This window comes from Podarcis gaigeae, assembly GCF_964106915.1.
Source record: "Podarcis gaigeae genome assembly, chromosome: 2".
NCBI lineage: Eukaryota > Metazoa > Chordata > Lepidosauria > Squamata > Lacertidae > Podarcis > Podarcis gaigeae.
Genome location: NC_139679.1, coordinates 28585154 through 28601999, shown reverse-complemented (window position 1 = coordinate 28601999; position 16846 = coordinate 28585154). Strand labels below are relative to the sequence as shown.

The following is a 16846-nucleotide window of genomic DNA, read 5'->3' as shown; positions in this document are numbered from 1 at the left end:
TTGATTCTGGACTGTATCTTGACTGCTGGACTTCAGTACTTGGGCTGACCCTGGACTGTTGTTTCCTGACCTTTGGCTGCATAGATTGACCCCCCCAGTTTGAAGTGGGGTGCCCTCTGGAGTCTCTTGAGCTGTGCACCTGCCTGGCATGATTAAATGCAGGTCTCCCCCCCCCCCCTTGCATCCATCTTCGATTCTCGCTTCAACAGTCAGGTAAGGTCGAATTGGATTCCCGCCTTGTTTCTGAGGTAGAACTTCACTCTCTCTCCCTTGATCCCACTGTAGATCTTTGTCCCATCCTTGTTCCTGGTGTACATCTTCTCTCACTCCTCCTTCCCTGGAGGAGAGGGACGCCATTTTGTGGTCTGCCTCAGGTGTCAAAATGTCTTGGGCTGGCCCTGCATCCAGCCCTAGATAGATGAACACCAAAGAGGCCTGAATTCACCCCCTTGCTTAACCACAAAGCTTATTCATGTGACTTTGGGCCAGACACTTTTCTTTCAACCGAACTTCTCTCACACTGTTGTTGTATCGATAAAGAGGGGAAACCCTGTAGGCTACCCCTGAGCCCCTCAGAAGTAATCCGATATTTTTATTTTATTTTTTAAATCCAGTGCATCAAAAGACCCATTTTTAACATACCAAGTTGCCTGCGCTATCTGTAGTGACAGTGACTAGAAAGACTTGAAATGGAAGGTAAGGGGAATAAAAAAAAGTGATTTTCTGAGGCGATTTTCTGAAGAGGAAACCTTTCCTCTGCTTCCCTCAGCGGCTGGGTGAGAAGAAATGTTCTCCTCTCAGAGGGACAAGTTTGGCCGTTGGAACAGAACAAAAGTGCTGTGTGTTGGGGGGCTTCTTGAAAGGGGAAATATTGGCTTTTCCAATGTGGTGGGCTGGGCAAGGCTGGCATTTCTCTAGCAGAGCGAGGAGCTGCCTCAATAGGCTCTTCTATGCTTTCCCCAGCTCCTACAGACAGTGGCTCTTTCTCAGCTTGTGTCAACATCCCCAAGCGAGTGAATGGAACTCTGTTAGCAAGCTGGGATTAAGGCTGCTCCAGCAGCTATGGAGAAGATTGATTTGGGGCCAGGCCCAGAGATGTGAATGAACAAAATATGCCCGGGGGCCAAAGATTTTGCCGCCACAGAGGCTCCCTTTCCCTTTGACGTAGGAGGGCGGGGGGCTGGTGGAAGGAGATGGGAAGAGGCAGCTCTCAAGCTGGTGTTTGAAAGTCATCATCTGTTCTATGACCAACATGGCTTCATGCCAATCTCAAAAGCCATTCTGCGGTGAATCCCCTTGAAAACAATTATTTGCCTCATCCCCTTAGTCTCCCACAGAATGCTGTTGAAGGCCGGCAGAATCGCTGTCCTTCGAATGATTTTTTGTTTTTTGTTGTTGTTTTGAGAAGGGAGAAGGCTGGGTCATTGCAGACACTGTGTCACAGAGGCTCTAAAGGAATTGCCAATTTATTGGTTTTTAACTGGGCTTATTGCTTGGTTTTTGTCTTGGTGGTTGTTGCACCGTGTTGTTGTTTCACTGCTTCAGGACTTCCCAGAGGCATCTGGTCAGCCATGGTGGGAAACAGTATATTCGGGGGAAATACCCACAAGAAAAGATTGGCAAATTAAGTTAATGGAATATGCAGAAATGGCTAAACTAACAGAATTTAGAATTTAGAAACAGACCCAGAAATCAGGACAATAACAAATTTTAAAATGAATAGGAATTTTTTTATTGCAGATATATCAAAGCATTGTATACAAGTTGATACATCAGCAGGATTCTAAAAACATTTGCAGTATTATGATAACAGAATCAGATATGTATAGATGGAAAATAAGATACGGACATGTATGCATGAATAATAAATATAATGGAACCATGGAGAGGGTAGAGGAAAGTCAAGAGATTGGAGAAATCCCACATTGTGATATTGTATTGATGTTTATTTTATATTGTTTGTTATGAATAAAACCAATATTTATTTATTTTAAAGGAAACAGTATATTGAACAAAGATGGGTCTTTGGTCTGATCTAGTTGGGCTCTTCTTATCTTAGCCTTCTTATGACATACCAAACAAGAGAGGCAGTGTGGTGTAGTGGTTAGAGTGCTGGACTAGGACCTAGGAGACCAGGGTTCAATCTCCACTTGGCAGTGAACCCCACTGTGTGATCTTGAGCCAGTCACCATCTCTCAGTTGAAACCTACCTCACAGGGCTGTTGTGAGGACAAAATGGGGAGTAAATGAAGTGCATACAGTACCTTGAACTCCTTGGAGGAAATGTGGGAGATAAATGTAATAAATAATGGCGGGGTTTCCTTTCCCATCTTGTATTCAAGTTTCAACTTTCCTGTGGACTCTGCATGACTTTGCTGTATGGTCTGAGCATCATTTGGTGGGATATGTGCATTAATGATGACCAGATCCAGAGTACCACATCCAGGCAGCTAGTGCTGGAAGTGGAGAGGGCAACAAACAGTTGGGTTCATTTAGAGCTCCTTCAGACATTCCATAGTAGCAGCGAAAGGGAAAACGCTGCTGTCTCAGTGCTTCCTTTTCTCACACTTCTGGTTTCATCTTTTGTGGGGAGATCGCATTGCAGGAGCCTGGGATGTGGGGGGCACGTCTGCTTTGGACCTGAAAGGGAAAAGAGAGGATGCATAAGTCATTCATGCTTTGCTTCTCTTGCAAGCTGACTGTCTGAAGTTGCTTTCTGATGAAGCTGCATTTCCATGTCAGAAAACATGTAGAAAATGTAAGGCCTTCCTTACAAGCAGGATATGGAATAGCTGAGGAGGTGCTAGAATTAGAATTGTGCATCACCTGGCAGGAACCATCCTACACCTTTACTAGTAATAAACGCTCCTGAGCCTCAGCTGTTAAGAGAGATTTCAGGATCAGATTCTCTCTCCTTTGAAAAGGTCTTCAGCTCCTTTTTTGCTTCTCCAAACCCATCATGATCTTAACACGGTGGAGTGGGTGAGGAAAATGAGGCATAGCTCCAGTTGAATGAATAGAAGAGGTCTTAATGAATTGAGCACTGCATTGACTTTTTAGAGGATGTTAGAGACCAGAAAATAATGCACAGACGAGTGTAGTTCATGGGTGGAGTTTTGGCATCACTCTCCCCTTGGGACTTGGAAGGGAAGGACAAAGAAGAGCATGTCATTCAGACAACCTCTTTTGCATCTTCTGTTGGGTGTCCAAAGTGGCTTACCACCAAAACCATATATCCACCTTTCATTTACGCAAAGTGAAAAATTAAATTGCCTTACCTTGAGTTGCAGGCGCTCTCCCATTTACCTTGGGTTGCAATGCTAACAAATGGGCAGAACTTTCTTCCTTAAACTGGTTATGGTATTTCAACACTGTGTTGATCAGGTCCAGCTCTAGTCTGGTCTTAATGGAAGGTGAAATGTCTAAACCTCTGTGAGGTGCATGCGGGAATAAGTGAAAATGCATGTGATAAACAAAACAAAACAAAAAACAGCAATACCCTAATGCACTTTCACACCAACAGGGACTGTAACAGGTTGTTTTTACTTTTGGGGTATTTTATGTTTTAAAGGAAATCTGAATTAAATGCCTGAAAGAGCATAGGCTGGCCTTTTGATGTTGATGGCAGTGTTTGTCAGCTGCAAAAAACCATGTGTTTATAAACTCCTGTCTAGAAGCACCCCATGTTATAGGTAGTAGGCAAAATCCCCTCCCCCAAGTCTCTCAGCAGTAATAAATACTCAGGGATTGGCTGCTTGGTGTTCCCCACAGGCTCAGTACATGGGAGAGGAAATTCCCATCTGCTAAATGACCAGGACTGGCACTGGTGCAGAACCACCCAAGCTCCTATCTCTCCTGGATCTTAGCCAGGCTCCACTTTTGTTTGGACATAAATTTCATGCACCGCATGTTTGAAGGTATCTTGATTCCCTTCTTTCCATTGTGCCTCCTCCGAGAGGTGGGCTGTACTGCAGCAGCTTGCTACGAAGGCATCCTGCTTTTAATTAACAAATTAAAATCCTCGTTAACAATCCAGCCCCAGGGCTGTTGGGAGGCCTGCAGTAGCTGAGCATTTGTTCTGGAAACAGACATTAATTAGGGAAAATGTAATAAAATGGGTCCACAGACGTGCACACGTATATGTATGTGCATGGAGGACAAGGGAATGTGCCTGGTGCATCCAGCATCCCTTTGTAGCGAGCCAGGATCGAACCAGTGAGGAGAGTGAGGGCCATATCTCGCATGCTAGTAGGTGGGGACTTGGGGATGGCCAAGGCATCTAACCTCACACTGAGAATTTCCATAAATCAGGTATGGCAAACCCACAGCCCTCTTGGACTTCAGCTCCCATCATCCCTAAAAATTGGCTGGGCTGATGCAGTTGTACAACATCTGGAGGGCTGCAGCCTCCCTATCCTTGACCTAACCCTCTTATTGACACACATCATTGTGGGCTTTTCCCATTGTCTTATAAAGCAGTTAAGTGTTGACTAGCGGTTCCAAGGAGATGGGCTGCAGCACGGGCAGCCAACATGGTGTTCTCCAAACACTGTTGGACTCCAGATCCCATCAGCCTCAGCCAACATGGCCAGCAGGGACAGATGGTGGGAGTGGAGTCCACCAACGTCTGGAGGGAGCACCATGTTTGCTTCTCTTGAGCAATGCATTGTAACCCAAATTCTGAGTAGTGAATGCCCAAGCTGAGTCCGTGTGAGCCTCCAAGGTTACAAGCAAGGACCTGTTCTCTTTCCCCACCCCCCTCTTCTGGTGTTACATCCTCTGCTTCAGCCTTCTCCCGTCTGGTGCTTTTGGACTACAACACCCATAATCCCTGGCCATGCTGGTTGGAACTGATGGGAGTTGTAGTCCAAACTGATCTGGAAGGACACTCGATCAGGGAAGGCTGCTCTACCTGATAGCCTGTAGGTTGTGGAAGGGAGGACATACAGTGGCATATTCTACCTGGGTTTTGTAAACAATATGAGGATGTTCTAAGCTTAGGTAGATCAGAAAACCCTGTTTGACCTGTCCCTTGCTGTGAGTTGGGCTGGGTTGGCCTTCATCACTTGCAACTGAAATTGGGGTGGTTGTACTTGTTGCTTCCTAATGCAAGCAGGATGTGCCTCAGATCACCCATGGGAGCTGTCTAGGAATAAGAGCAAGGCAGTCAGGCTATGTTTTCCTTATCGTTATGGGTCCCTAACTCAGATCTAGATACCTATCTCATAGGAGATAGTTTGTTGTTTATAACCTGTCATTTACACTGTGGAGGCTGGTCTATCAGGGCAAGTGGGCACTGGCCCACCTACTTCAACCAGCCTCTACCTGCCTGCCTTCATAAATCCAAATGCAGCCCATCAGCTTCCTTCTCCTTAGTCTCCGTGTTGCCCATGTACAACTCGGCATGGAGGAGAATGGGAGCAAAAGGAGAATTAGTTGGCTCTGCCTATCATTGGCACTGGCTTCACCTCCTATTGGTCTCCTCACCTTCTGTCCTGCCAGTCTCAATTAGCTGCATTTTCAGGCTTTGGAATAAGGTGAGTTATTTATGTGCAAGACTTCTCCAGGAAGATGACCCCCCCCCCAAAAGAAGTCCCCCTTTGCAGACTGCACACGAGGCTTGTAATTGGCCAGCTGGAGAGTTGGAGAGCTCCTGGTGTTGTAAATGCCGCTGAGCCCCCATGGAACCTTGGGAAGGAGCAGAGGGAGCCAGCTTCACAATGGTATGGATTTTATCGGCTCATAAACAAGACCTGGGGATAAACAATTTAAAGCAGCTGACAAAGCATTGTGGGGCCCTGGAGTTGGCAGAAGGGAGGCATTCCATTACTGGGCAAGCTCTCTGCTCAGTGGCGGTGTATTTAAGGACAGGGGGTAAGCTGGGAAGCACTGGGAAGTACCTTATTGCGCTAAAACATGGCATAGGCTTTGCAAATTTATTTGTGAGGCTGGATTTCTATTCCTGCCTTATCCTGGAGGCTCAGAGCAGGTTACAGGAACTCCAAGATAAATTTTTGTGCACAGATGTTTTCGGTGCTGAGATGTATGTCAGAGGCTAGTTAGTTATGGAGTCTGCTTTGGTTTATTGTTTGTTTGTCACTAAAAGCACTGTGCTAAGAGCAACATGTGTTTGTGCTAATAGCACCGTGTAGGTGTATCCATCCCGTTAAGTGTGGGTTTCACTGGCAGTTGCCCAGAGCTGACAGCAGAGTGTTTATTTAAGGAACATCGGAAGCAAATTAACAGTAAACAGAAGTCTGGGATGAATGCAACTACTGGGATGATTGGAAACTACTAATCTCCTAACCAGGGGTAGGGAATTTGTTGGTCGCCAGACGTGGCCCTCCTACCCAGCACGGCCAGGGGTGGTCAAGGATGGGTGGAAGTTGTAGTCCAACAACATCTGGAGGGCCAGAGGTTAGCTACCACTCATCCCTACTCAGCCAATTTCTTCTACCTTCCACCTTCTTCCCTCTCTCAGCTGTCAACTGCTAAAATTCCCACAACTGTCAATCCATGCCCCTTTCAACTCCCACTTACTTTAATATTCCATACACCAAGTGATCCAAGTCACCCTCTGGAAACAAATCCCAAACATGGATTATTGCATACTGTGCCATTTATCCCATTTATGCTTAGCGATACTTCCCTTGCTTGGTTGCTGGTGTTCATGCAGAGCAGCCTTCTCCACTGTTCATTTTTCTTCTTATATATGTTAACCTATCTGAAAAATTAGGAACAGCATAAGAACGTTAGAAGGCCTCTCCTAGAACAGACCAAAGACCCTTCTAGTCCAGCATCCTGTTCACCAGATGCATATGGTGAAGCCCACGACCCGGACATGAGTACAACTGCACTCTCCCCACTTGCGATTTATAGAATTGTAGCTGGAAGGGACCCTGTGGATTATCTAGTCCAACCCCCTGCAATGCAGGAATATGCCATTGCCCCATATGGGGATTGAACCTGCAACCTCGGCATTATGGGCACCCATGCTCCAACCAGCTGAGCTATTCCCAGCAACAGATATTCAGAGGCAGTAGGCCTCTGATCACACATGATCATTGTGAATTTTCTTGTCACCGAGACAGGCAAGGGAGAATAGACATAAGCTGCAAGAAACAAGACTTACACTACTCAGACTTCGTAGGGCTGAAGGGGCAACCTTGGCAGTAGACCCACATGAACATGTTTCAGGAGCTACCCAAAATGGAAGGTGGGGTGGTGTGGTGTAGGCTAGTCAGACCTTCTGAGCATCCGAAGAAATAGACCATAGTCTACTTCAGCAAAAGCTTGCGCTATAATAAATCTGTTTGTCTTTAAGGTCCTTCTTTGCTGCTTTTGCCGCAGCAGACTAACATGGCTGCACTTCTGGAAGACACTTGCATCCTTCTGATTCTGTTGTTCAAGGCAAGAACTTGATGTGTGTGTGTGTGTTTACACAAGCACACACACTGTCTGCTCAGTAGATTGGACACCACCTCTGTAAAATTCCAGCACCATCCCTTAAAACCAGTTGAGGTCAATAGGACGAAAGTTGCCAGGGACCTTGTCAGTCTGCAGGTTGCCAAGTGCAAGGCAGTTGTAGAGCCGTGGTGGGAAGAGGCATCGAAACTTCTTGTCCTCCCTCCCGCGCCCCCACCACCCCTCATCCTCCATGACAAGGCTGTGGCGCTCTTTCCAAGCTCAGGCTGTCTCTGGACACTGTCAGGGGGCTCGTCAGTGCTGTAAAGCTGTCAGCATGTCTCGTTCCTGTCGTAAGTGCATATGCGAAGGGAGCAGACGGGCATTGCCCCCTCCCTCCATCACCGGCAGGGTCTTCTGGTGGCGGCGTGATCTTTGCACATAGTTATGCTGTGAGGGAGAGGCTGTCACGGTGCCAAATCTAACCAGTCGTGTGACTTGGCCAAACACTGAGGAGGTGCCGAGAGCAGAGTTATGTCAACTTCATTTCAGCTGCCTGGTCCTGAGCTGCTCTTTCACCTCGCAGCCCTATAGCTTACCCTTGTGGAGCCTCTACTCCACCCCTGCGAGGCAGTCTCCCCCTTTAAAATGCCCTCTCTTCTCTGCTGTCTTCGACACTGGCATATTTGCCATCCCGTTGCTGGATGTGACTCTCATTCTGAGAGACAATAGGTCTGTGACTACTAGGGCAAATGCAGCTTAGCTCAGAGCTAGAGTTAGCAACTTCGTCCACATTTTTGTCTTGCTTGTTTCTGGGCTGGAGCTAACATGTTCCTTATTTCCAGTTTGTCACATTGCGAAGCCCAGGCTAGAAGAAGTTTGGATTTGATATCCCGCTTTATCACTACCCTAAGGAGCCTCAAAGCGGCTAACATTCTCCTTTCCCTTCCTCCCCCACAACAAACACTCCGTGAGGTGAGTGGGGCTGAGAGACTTCAGAGAAGTGTGACTAGCCCAAGGTCACCCAGCAGCTGCATATGGAGGAGCAGGGAAGCGAACCCGGTTCACCAGATTATGAGTCCACCGCTCTTAACCACTACACCACACTGGCTACTTGAATATAGATTTACATAGATAATTATTCTTATCCCAAGAAGGGGGTAAAGTCCCAAATCTTTTGTGCTGGATCTCCTGTCCCTCCCTCCAATTATTATTATTATTATTATTATTATTATTATTATTATTATTATTATTTTCAGGGTGGCTGGGCATGCTGCAAAGCACTGTGCCCGTAACACCACAGATGCCTTCCGCCTTTTGTGTCATGGGCCCAAGCCCCAGAGTCCTCTTAAGTACCTAGCCGTACCCCTGGGATCATGAGCCCTGTTGCACTTTGAAGAAATGAAATGCGCTATAAGGGGAGACCGTGCAGCTCCTGCGACGGTCACGTGCAGTGGGCTTTACTATGTGCTGCTTAGCAGCTCCTCCCAAGCCTGCGCCTCTCTCACTTTGGAAACCTTCTGCCTAATCCAGTTACTGCCTTCGTGCAATCCGATTAGCCCATGTAAGAAATCCCAAATCTGATCAGGCACAGTCATATGAGTGCAAGCGAAGGGGTTTGTGGGTGGGAGGCATTTTGTGTAACCATATGTTCCTGCCAGGAGACCTGGCCACCATGTCTCACTGGGACAGGCTGCGCTTTTCAGCACACTCTTTTGTGCTTCTTCCCCCTCCCTCTTGTGTTTTCCTAGGGAGGTGAGAGGAGGTAAATTGGTCTAAGTCTAAGAGGCATAAAGTAGGGCCACATTCCTCCAAAGGTAGAAGTACCTGACACCTTCCTATTTCCAGGGAATGCATGAAAGTAGAGAAGCAGAAATAAGGGACGCGGGTGGCGCTGTGGGTTAAACCACAGAGCCTAGGACTTGCCGATCAGAAGGTCAGTGGTTCGAATCCCCGTGACGGGGTGAGCTCCCATTGCTCAGTCCCTGCTCCTGCCCACCTAGCAGTTCGAAAGCACGTCAAAGTGCAAGCAGATAAATAGGAACCGCTCTGGCAGGAAGGTAAAAGGCGTTTCCGTGCGCTGCTCTGGTTTGCCAGGAGCGGCATAGTCATGCTGGGCACATGACCCCGGAAGCTGTACACCAGCTCCCTTGGCCAATAAAGGGAGATGAGCACCGCAACCCCAGAGTCGGTCATGACTGGACCTAATGGTCAGGGATCCCTTTACCTTTACCTTAGAGAAGCAGAAAGGGAGGGGGGGAGAGACACTTCCCAGTGTAGAGAAGTGGCTAGAACAGGGATCAGCAAACTTTTCCAGCAGGGGGCCAGTCCACTGTCAGACCTTGTGGATGGCCGGACTATTATTTTTTTTGGTGGTGGGGGGGGGGGGAAATGAACGAATTCCTGTGCCCCACAAATAACCCAGAGATGCATTTTAAACAAAAGCACACATTCTGCTCATATAAAAACACGCTGATTCCAGGACCATCCGCGGGCCGGATTTAGAAGGCGATTGGGCCGGATCCGGCCCCCGGGCCTTAGTTTGCCTACCCATGGGCTAGAATGTCACTACATGCCCCTTAGGCCAATTGCAGTCCTTGGGACGGATCCACCTCACAGGGTTGTTGTGAAGAAAAGGAAAGGGAGATGGAGCATGTGTGCCACCTTGAGCTCCTTAGAGGAATTGCAGAATTCAGAAAAGGACAAAACATGTCCCTGCAGATACAGTACAGTACTCCGTTGAACAGGAGTGATCATAGAATTGTAGTTGGAAAGGGACCATGAGGGTTATTTAGTCCAGCCCTCAGCAATGCAGGAATCTTTTGCAAAACGTGGGGCTAGAATCCATGACCTTGAGATCAAGAGTCTCATGCTCTACAATAGAGCTGGGAATCCTAAAAGCTGCAGAGTCAAATGTTCACATGGCCCAAAGCGATCAGGCATCCTATATAGCTCTCTTTTCCTTCCTTCCTTCCTTCCTTCCTTCCTTCCTTCCTTCCTTCCTTCCTTCCTCAGAGTCTCTTGGTCAGGCACTGATGGGATCTGTAAGGAGCCAGTCCAGGGATTTGCCTGACAAGGTGCTCTCTGGAGGTCATTGGACTACAACTCCAAGCCATGCTGTCTTGGGTTGATTGCCACTGTAGTTCAGCAACATCTGGAGGACACCATGTTGACTGCACCTGAGCTAGTGCAGGGACACAAATGCTCTGTTCATAACATTACATATTGCTACTTATGCCTGTGGCCTCCACTCAAACAGATATGTTGTTGTTGTTTAGTCGTTTAGTGGTGTCCGACTCTTCGTGACCCCATGGACCAGAGCACGCCAGGCACTCCTGTCTTCCACTGCCTCCTGCAGTTTGGTCAAACTCATGCTGGTAGCTTCAAGAACAGTGTTCAACCATCTCGTCCTCTGAGATAGGCCTTGCCTTTTAACCACAGGTGCCAGAAACCCATGTATAGGTACCATGTACCACAACCACCCATTTTTTACATGGTAGCCATTGTCTTCCCTTATGTGCTCCCACATGAGTAGAGAGTTTGGCGAACCCATGGATGACCTATATCACCAGTTCTGATCCAAACAAACACCTAGCAATGGGGATGGAAGGGGAAGCGAAGCTGGGTGTCCTTGCTGCCAAATGAAGGCCTCAGCACTCGTAACCTTGACAGTGCATTGGACTTCCATACTGCGCTCTCCATTCGCTGCCTGATGGCTCTCAGCGTGAGCCTGTCAGCTTCTAGACGGATCCATTTCGGCAAGCAAGGTGAGCATGTTGTGCGCTGGGCCTAGCAGATGGCTGCACTGTGCATGGGGTCCTAGTGCCTAATGGCAGAATTTGCAGGAAGAAAATGCCGCGCAGGTTAGTTTGACGAGCGATAGCTTTCTAGCCAGACCCATCAATCACCTACGAATAGTATCTTGTGGAGGGATGGGTGACCTTGAGAGGAGGAGGATGCAGGAATGTCAAATAGAGATGTGGAATGCCATCTTAGCCGGTGTGTAAAATGTGATGCAAAGGCTGGGGACACTTCAGCCGCATAGCTACTTTGCTGGTGGCTGGACTACAACCTAAACTTTTGCCAACTTCTTACTCCTTCAGTTGTGTCCATATAAGGTGAGGACGGGGGTGAACAGCACAGGAGCGTCTATAGACCCTAGGGGGCTCAGCAAATGCAAATATCTTTTTAAACGAAGACATACATCAGATGGGTTTTCCAAAAACCATGGATGAGTTTGCTCATCTCAATTTTTTTTCATTTGCATTTAAGTTGAAAAGTTTTGGATTTTCTTTGAACCAAGTTTAAAGTTATTGATGTAATCATTGTAATGTTTTAATATAATTTACTCATGCCAATTAATATTACGTACAAAGATGGATCTGTAATTTTTATACAGTCTGAAGGTTCTTCATGTTTAATTGAATAACTTTTCATAATAATATTTCATCTCCAGTCAGGAGGAATATAATTGGAGACTTGCGTATAACCAAACTAAATTGGGAGGGAGCATCCAATAACCTATTTTGCACAAGGGCCCACAAAAAGAACATCCACTATTGCATTAATTGTATGTGATGCAAACATTAGACACAAACTTCCAGTGTACAGGGTGGTGAATTCAAACAGAGCCATCCCAGGCACAGGAAAGCACGAACCATGCTCGCACTTCTTCACTGCCTTGCATTTTGCAAACTCCATTTTTAAAAATATTTTGAAACTTCTTACTGAATTGCCAAGGTTTCAGCCATATGCTGCATGCTTTGGAGAGATTGAGCAAGAGCTTGGTTAGCTTCAATACCAAAATAACAGCTTGCAAATGGGCAAATTGCAAATCTATGAATTGCAAACAAAGCAAACCAGCTAACTGACTTTTGCCAATGTTCTGAAAAGGTGTGAAATCAAATTAAGAGGATAAGGAGACAAGACCATTCAACTGTGATTCAGGCACTGGAAACCTGTTTGTTGTCCTGGCGGTTTGCTGTTCTGGCAATTCTTTCAGCTCTGCTGCAGTCTGTCCAGTTACATTGCATCAGGCCCCTAAGTGTCCTTCGCTAAAATCCACCACCCAAACTCCCCACTGCTCCTCTGTTTTGCATTGTTATATAGGTACAGTGCAGGATTCCACCCCCACCCCCTTGTTCAGCCCTTGAAACAGCAATTCTTTGCTGCTAGAATTTTCTTTTTTCTTCCTAAAACTTAAAAAAAAAAAATTACAGTGCTGAATAATGTCTCTAATATAATAGCGATAACTGGCACAATTTTACTTTTTCCCTTCTCTATGCTCCATTTGTGGACTTCTTAATGGGGGGGGGGGGGGAATTTAGCTGGAGCTCGGCATCTACCACATGAAGCATTACAGCTTTTTAAATGGTCACGAGAGAGTGCTTTGTAGGCAACCCTGCTTGATATTAATAAGATTTACTTGGGACAAAGTCACGTTCATTTGAATGAGGACATACTTTCTTCAGTATGTTTGGAATTACAGCTACAGGAAGCAAGCCAAAGCTTGGTTCAGTTCATGTGGCAGAAGGGGTTCTGTCCAGGCTGTTTTTGCCCTTCCTATTACCACATATTGCCCACCTAGCAGTTCGAAAGCACGTCAAAATGCAAGTAGATAAATAGGTACCGCTCTGGCAGGAAGGTAAACAGCATTTCTGTGCACTGCTCTGGTTTGCCAAAAGCAGCTTAGTCATGCTGGCCACATGACCCGGAAGCTGTACGCCGGCTTCCTCGGCCAATAAAGCCAGATGAGCACCGCAACCCCAGAGTCGGCCACGACTGGACCTAATGGTCAGGGGTCCCTTTACCTTTTTATTACCACTTATGAAGTGAGGGTGTGTCTGTTCAGCACACTTTTGTAGCTGTACAAACTTGGACATGGTCAGCAATTATTTGTCCTTCAGAGAAGCATATCTGCCATTACTTTATTTCTGCATTGAGTGGCCCCTGATACAATCTCCCAGTTGACTGCAGCGATTGAAAGCCACAGCTTTATATTTATTGCTTTTGAAGGTACTCTAATTCTCGGCGCTATATGTTACTTTATAACTGCTTACCTTGGGGAACAGGTTGATAGCAGAAGATGCCCTGAGAATCTATCTGAAGTTGATTGGAACTTGATTTCATGCCCACCTTTCCATTGCGGTGGACTCAGAATGGTGATTTAATTTCTCATTCCCTTGTTTTCTCTTCTGCATAATGAGGCTCATATATTTCTTTCCCTGACTGTGGTATTTTCAATTAAGCTCTTCAGGGATGAAATGTATCCAAGTATAGGACACATTATGACCAGGCCCATTCCCATTTAAGGCAGTGCTTATTGAAGCAGCCCTGGTTTAAGTCAATGGAGTTCAGCCAATATCCATTGATAATAATAATAATAATAATAACAACAACGTTGATGCTGAGGAGTGAGAAAAATTATAATGCTTGAAGGGGCATCATCCATTCCAGTCCTGTGCGCGAGAAAAGAGATGTCAAACAGCCTGTGAGGTGTCAAGGTGTTTTGATAAATAATAGGCATAATTTCATAGGGCTGGACTGAAAGGTAGTCAGAGCTTTGGAGTCAGTGAATTCATCTGTTATGAAGGATGCAGGGTTGCAGCTGAAAGGTGACAACCTGTATTGAATTCCATGCAACTTACTCTGTGCCTCAAATGTCATGACACTGTATGGGTGGAACCCAACATAACACTATTGTGAATGTTTCATCAGTGCAAGAAATTTTGCTTATGCAACTGAACATTCTCCCCACTCCTCCTCTGTGCACCCACTATATCTGTTATAAGGGTTCCCCCAACCCTCCAGAGCAGATTTGGGGAGGGTGCAGGATTCAATAAGGGGGGAAAGTTCCTTTGCACAAATGGAAATCCTTTTGCTGATAGGACTAATGAGTGGAATGCCACCCAATGTGTGTGCCTCATCCCCATAGGAGCAACGAGCCATGGTTTGTGTACAAAGCATCTACCACCATTGTATATGAATATCACTACATGTACTTGCTTCATAGGCTAGAAAAATGCCAGAGCAGCAGCAGGATGGTTGTAAGAATCTGTGTGAAAGGGAGCGCTCTAAAATGCCAAAGTGACATGCCGTCTTTTGACAAGACATTGCATGCCTAGGGAGTGACCACTATTGGACAAGGCTGATGGGAAAGATGGCTATTCCAGAATAAGACTGAAACTTAAGTGTTCTAGAAGGAAACTGAGCCTACATTGGCCAGAGGCGACAGAGCTCAGAAGAAACTTTCATGGAATGAGAGAGTGACAAAGATGGTCCAAGGCCACATGTGTGGTTTTTGTGAGAGTGAGTTTGTGCGCTTGCATACGCGTATGTAGCAGAGGGATGCTAGTGTGCTCTGTCAAGTGGAGAGATTGCCACCTCTCCAGACTTCTGTGTAGCTTGATTTGTGATTGCACGCTTAGTGGCTTTGATTGCTTGTGGCAATACCAAAGGACTGGAATTTGCAGATTACACCTGTCAGCTGTGATTTTTGCCCCCATCTCGTTCTGCCTATGTTTCTCCTTTGTTATACTTCTCTTCAGTGGCTCCCATTTCCTTACCAGGAGAAAGAGAACTTTGAATTTGGTCTGTAAAAGAGGATGAACGAGCTCTGCAAGGAAATGACTTGTAGGAAGCTCTTGAGACCAGGGAACCTTCTGCAGCCCAAGAGCCGCATCCCCTTCCATGGCCTCATGATCTGGATAGCTCAGTTAGTGTGTGCTGCTGATAACACCAAGGCTGCAGGTTCAATCCCTGTATGGGACAATGGCATATCCCTGCATTACAGGGGTTGGTCAAGATGATCCTCAGGGTCCCTTCCAACTCTATGATCCTATGCCAGAGGCGGGTGGAGCCAGGGGCAGATGTGGGTGGAGCCATGGATGCAACACCTGCCTTTGTACAGTAGGCTGCATTCCAGCTGTGTGGAAGTCAGAGGTGCCTCCATCCAGGCAGACAAGAGTCACTGTTGCAGTTCAAGGGCACCTTCCAGCCAAGCAGAAACACTTGAGGGTGTGGAACAAGGCTGAGGAAGAATGTGGCTTGGAGAGAGGGGTGCATCGCCTAGGGCAGAGGTTTTCAACCTTTTTGAGTAGACGGCTCCCTTGAGCAACGACATTCTTTCTGTGGCTCCCCTGTGGAGAAACACGCTCCAAACCTCAGAAGCCCAGTTATGTCATGCCTTCAGAGCCGGCAGCCCCTCTCCTCTTTTTGAACCTTGTTTTGAACCTTTTTGAGCCTTGTGGAGTGTGCCCTCAGACTCGACTCCTCTCCCCTCTCCTTGGGAGTCCTCCAGGCAGCAGCTGCCACTGCCCCTGGTCTCTCAAGCACACACACCGCCACAAAGAGAGGTGCCTGCTCATGCCGCCCTACAGGGGCCTGATGGAAACTGGCGAACATGAGAGTCACCTTGGCCTACGTGGCAGAAAGGCTCCCCTTCAACAGACTGGCTGGCTGGGCTCCCTCACCCACTTACTTGCTTTCTCCGAGGCCGCCTCAGTTCCTGGCAGCTAGCACCCCTGGCCAGCCCCAGAGGCAACATTCACCTCAGGAGCTTGCAACAAACAGGTGCACAAGCTTTGGGAGGTGGAAACACGAGAGGGCATCAGAGGAGGGAGGGAAGGAAGGAAAGAAGGATGGGGGGGCATTTTTGCCTGCGGCACCCTTGAGCATTCAAGGCACCCCAGGGTGCCATGTCACACTGGTTGAAAACCACTGGCCTAGGGAGATTTCGGAGTGGACTGAAGGCTACCTACCCTTGCTCTAAGGACACGTGGTTGGTTTGGAAGGAACCGATTCTGCTCTAACAACTATCCCTGTCCATCTGGGTGGCTGCTTGCTTTCTCTTTGCCCATCTTGCAAATTCATAAATAGACAGACTCGGCACCAACGCAGTAAGTCTGCAGAGATTTCCGCAACAAGGGATGAACCTTACGAAAAGGGGTGCTCCTGTAACTTTTTTATCTCTCCTGGAAGCACATACGACAGTATATAGTATGTACAAATGTACATCACAAAGAGTAGGGCGCCTCTAGTGGTTCAGGCAGCTGTATGTTCAGTGGTTATCTGCTGTGTTCTCCTGACACTCGCATTTTCAGGGTTGTGTCTGTCCTACGCTGTCACACGCAGTCGCCTCTTGTCTGCTGCTGCTGCCACTTCACACCCACAGTTGTGGCAAAGCTTCTGTCGCTTGTCCCGACAGACAGCATGCAAGATGTGCTCTCACAATTATTATTGATTAGCCACTTTCCTGTCAGCGGGCAGCAGAGAGGCAGGCAGGCACAAATATTTAGTTCAGGGTCTCCTTGCTCATTCGTTTCCAAGCAGCCATCTGTACTGGGAGGGGATTGCAGAAGGAGATGGATGGTATGGGCCAGAATGAACTTGCTCACTTCCACAGCGAAGAGAAGAGGCAGGGGTTTTCAGATGGGATGCAAAT

The 16846-nt window shown here is 47.1% G+C and overlaps 1 protein-coding gene across 11 annotated transcripts in view; it reads left to right on the top strand.

Annotated features, from left to right (window-relative positions):
- SDK2 (sidekick cell adhesion molecule 2) overlaps positions 1–16846 on the top strand; it is a 331653-nt gene that overhangs the window by 78010 nt on the left and 236797 nt on the right. Inside the window, exon 1 of one of the 11 annotated variants that reach the window (XM_083727348.1) lies at positions 119–213. The exons of the other annotated variants lie outside the window; for them this stretch is intronic. The gene's annotated coding sequence lies outside the window, so the exon portion shown is untranslated. Of the gene's footprint in view, positions 1–118; positions 214–16846 lie in introns of those variants that run through there. 11 annotated transcript variants of the gene reach the window in all.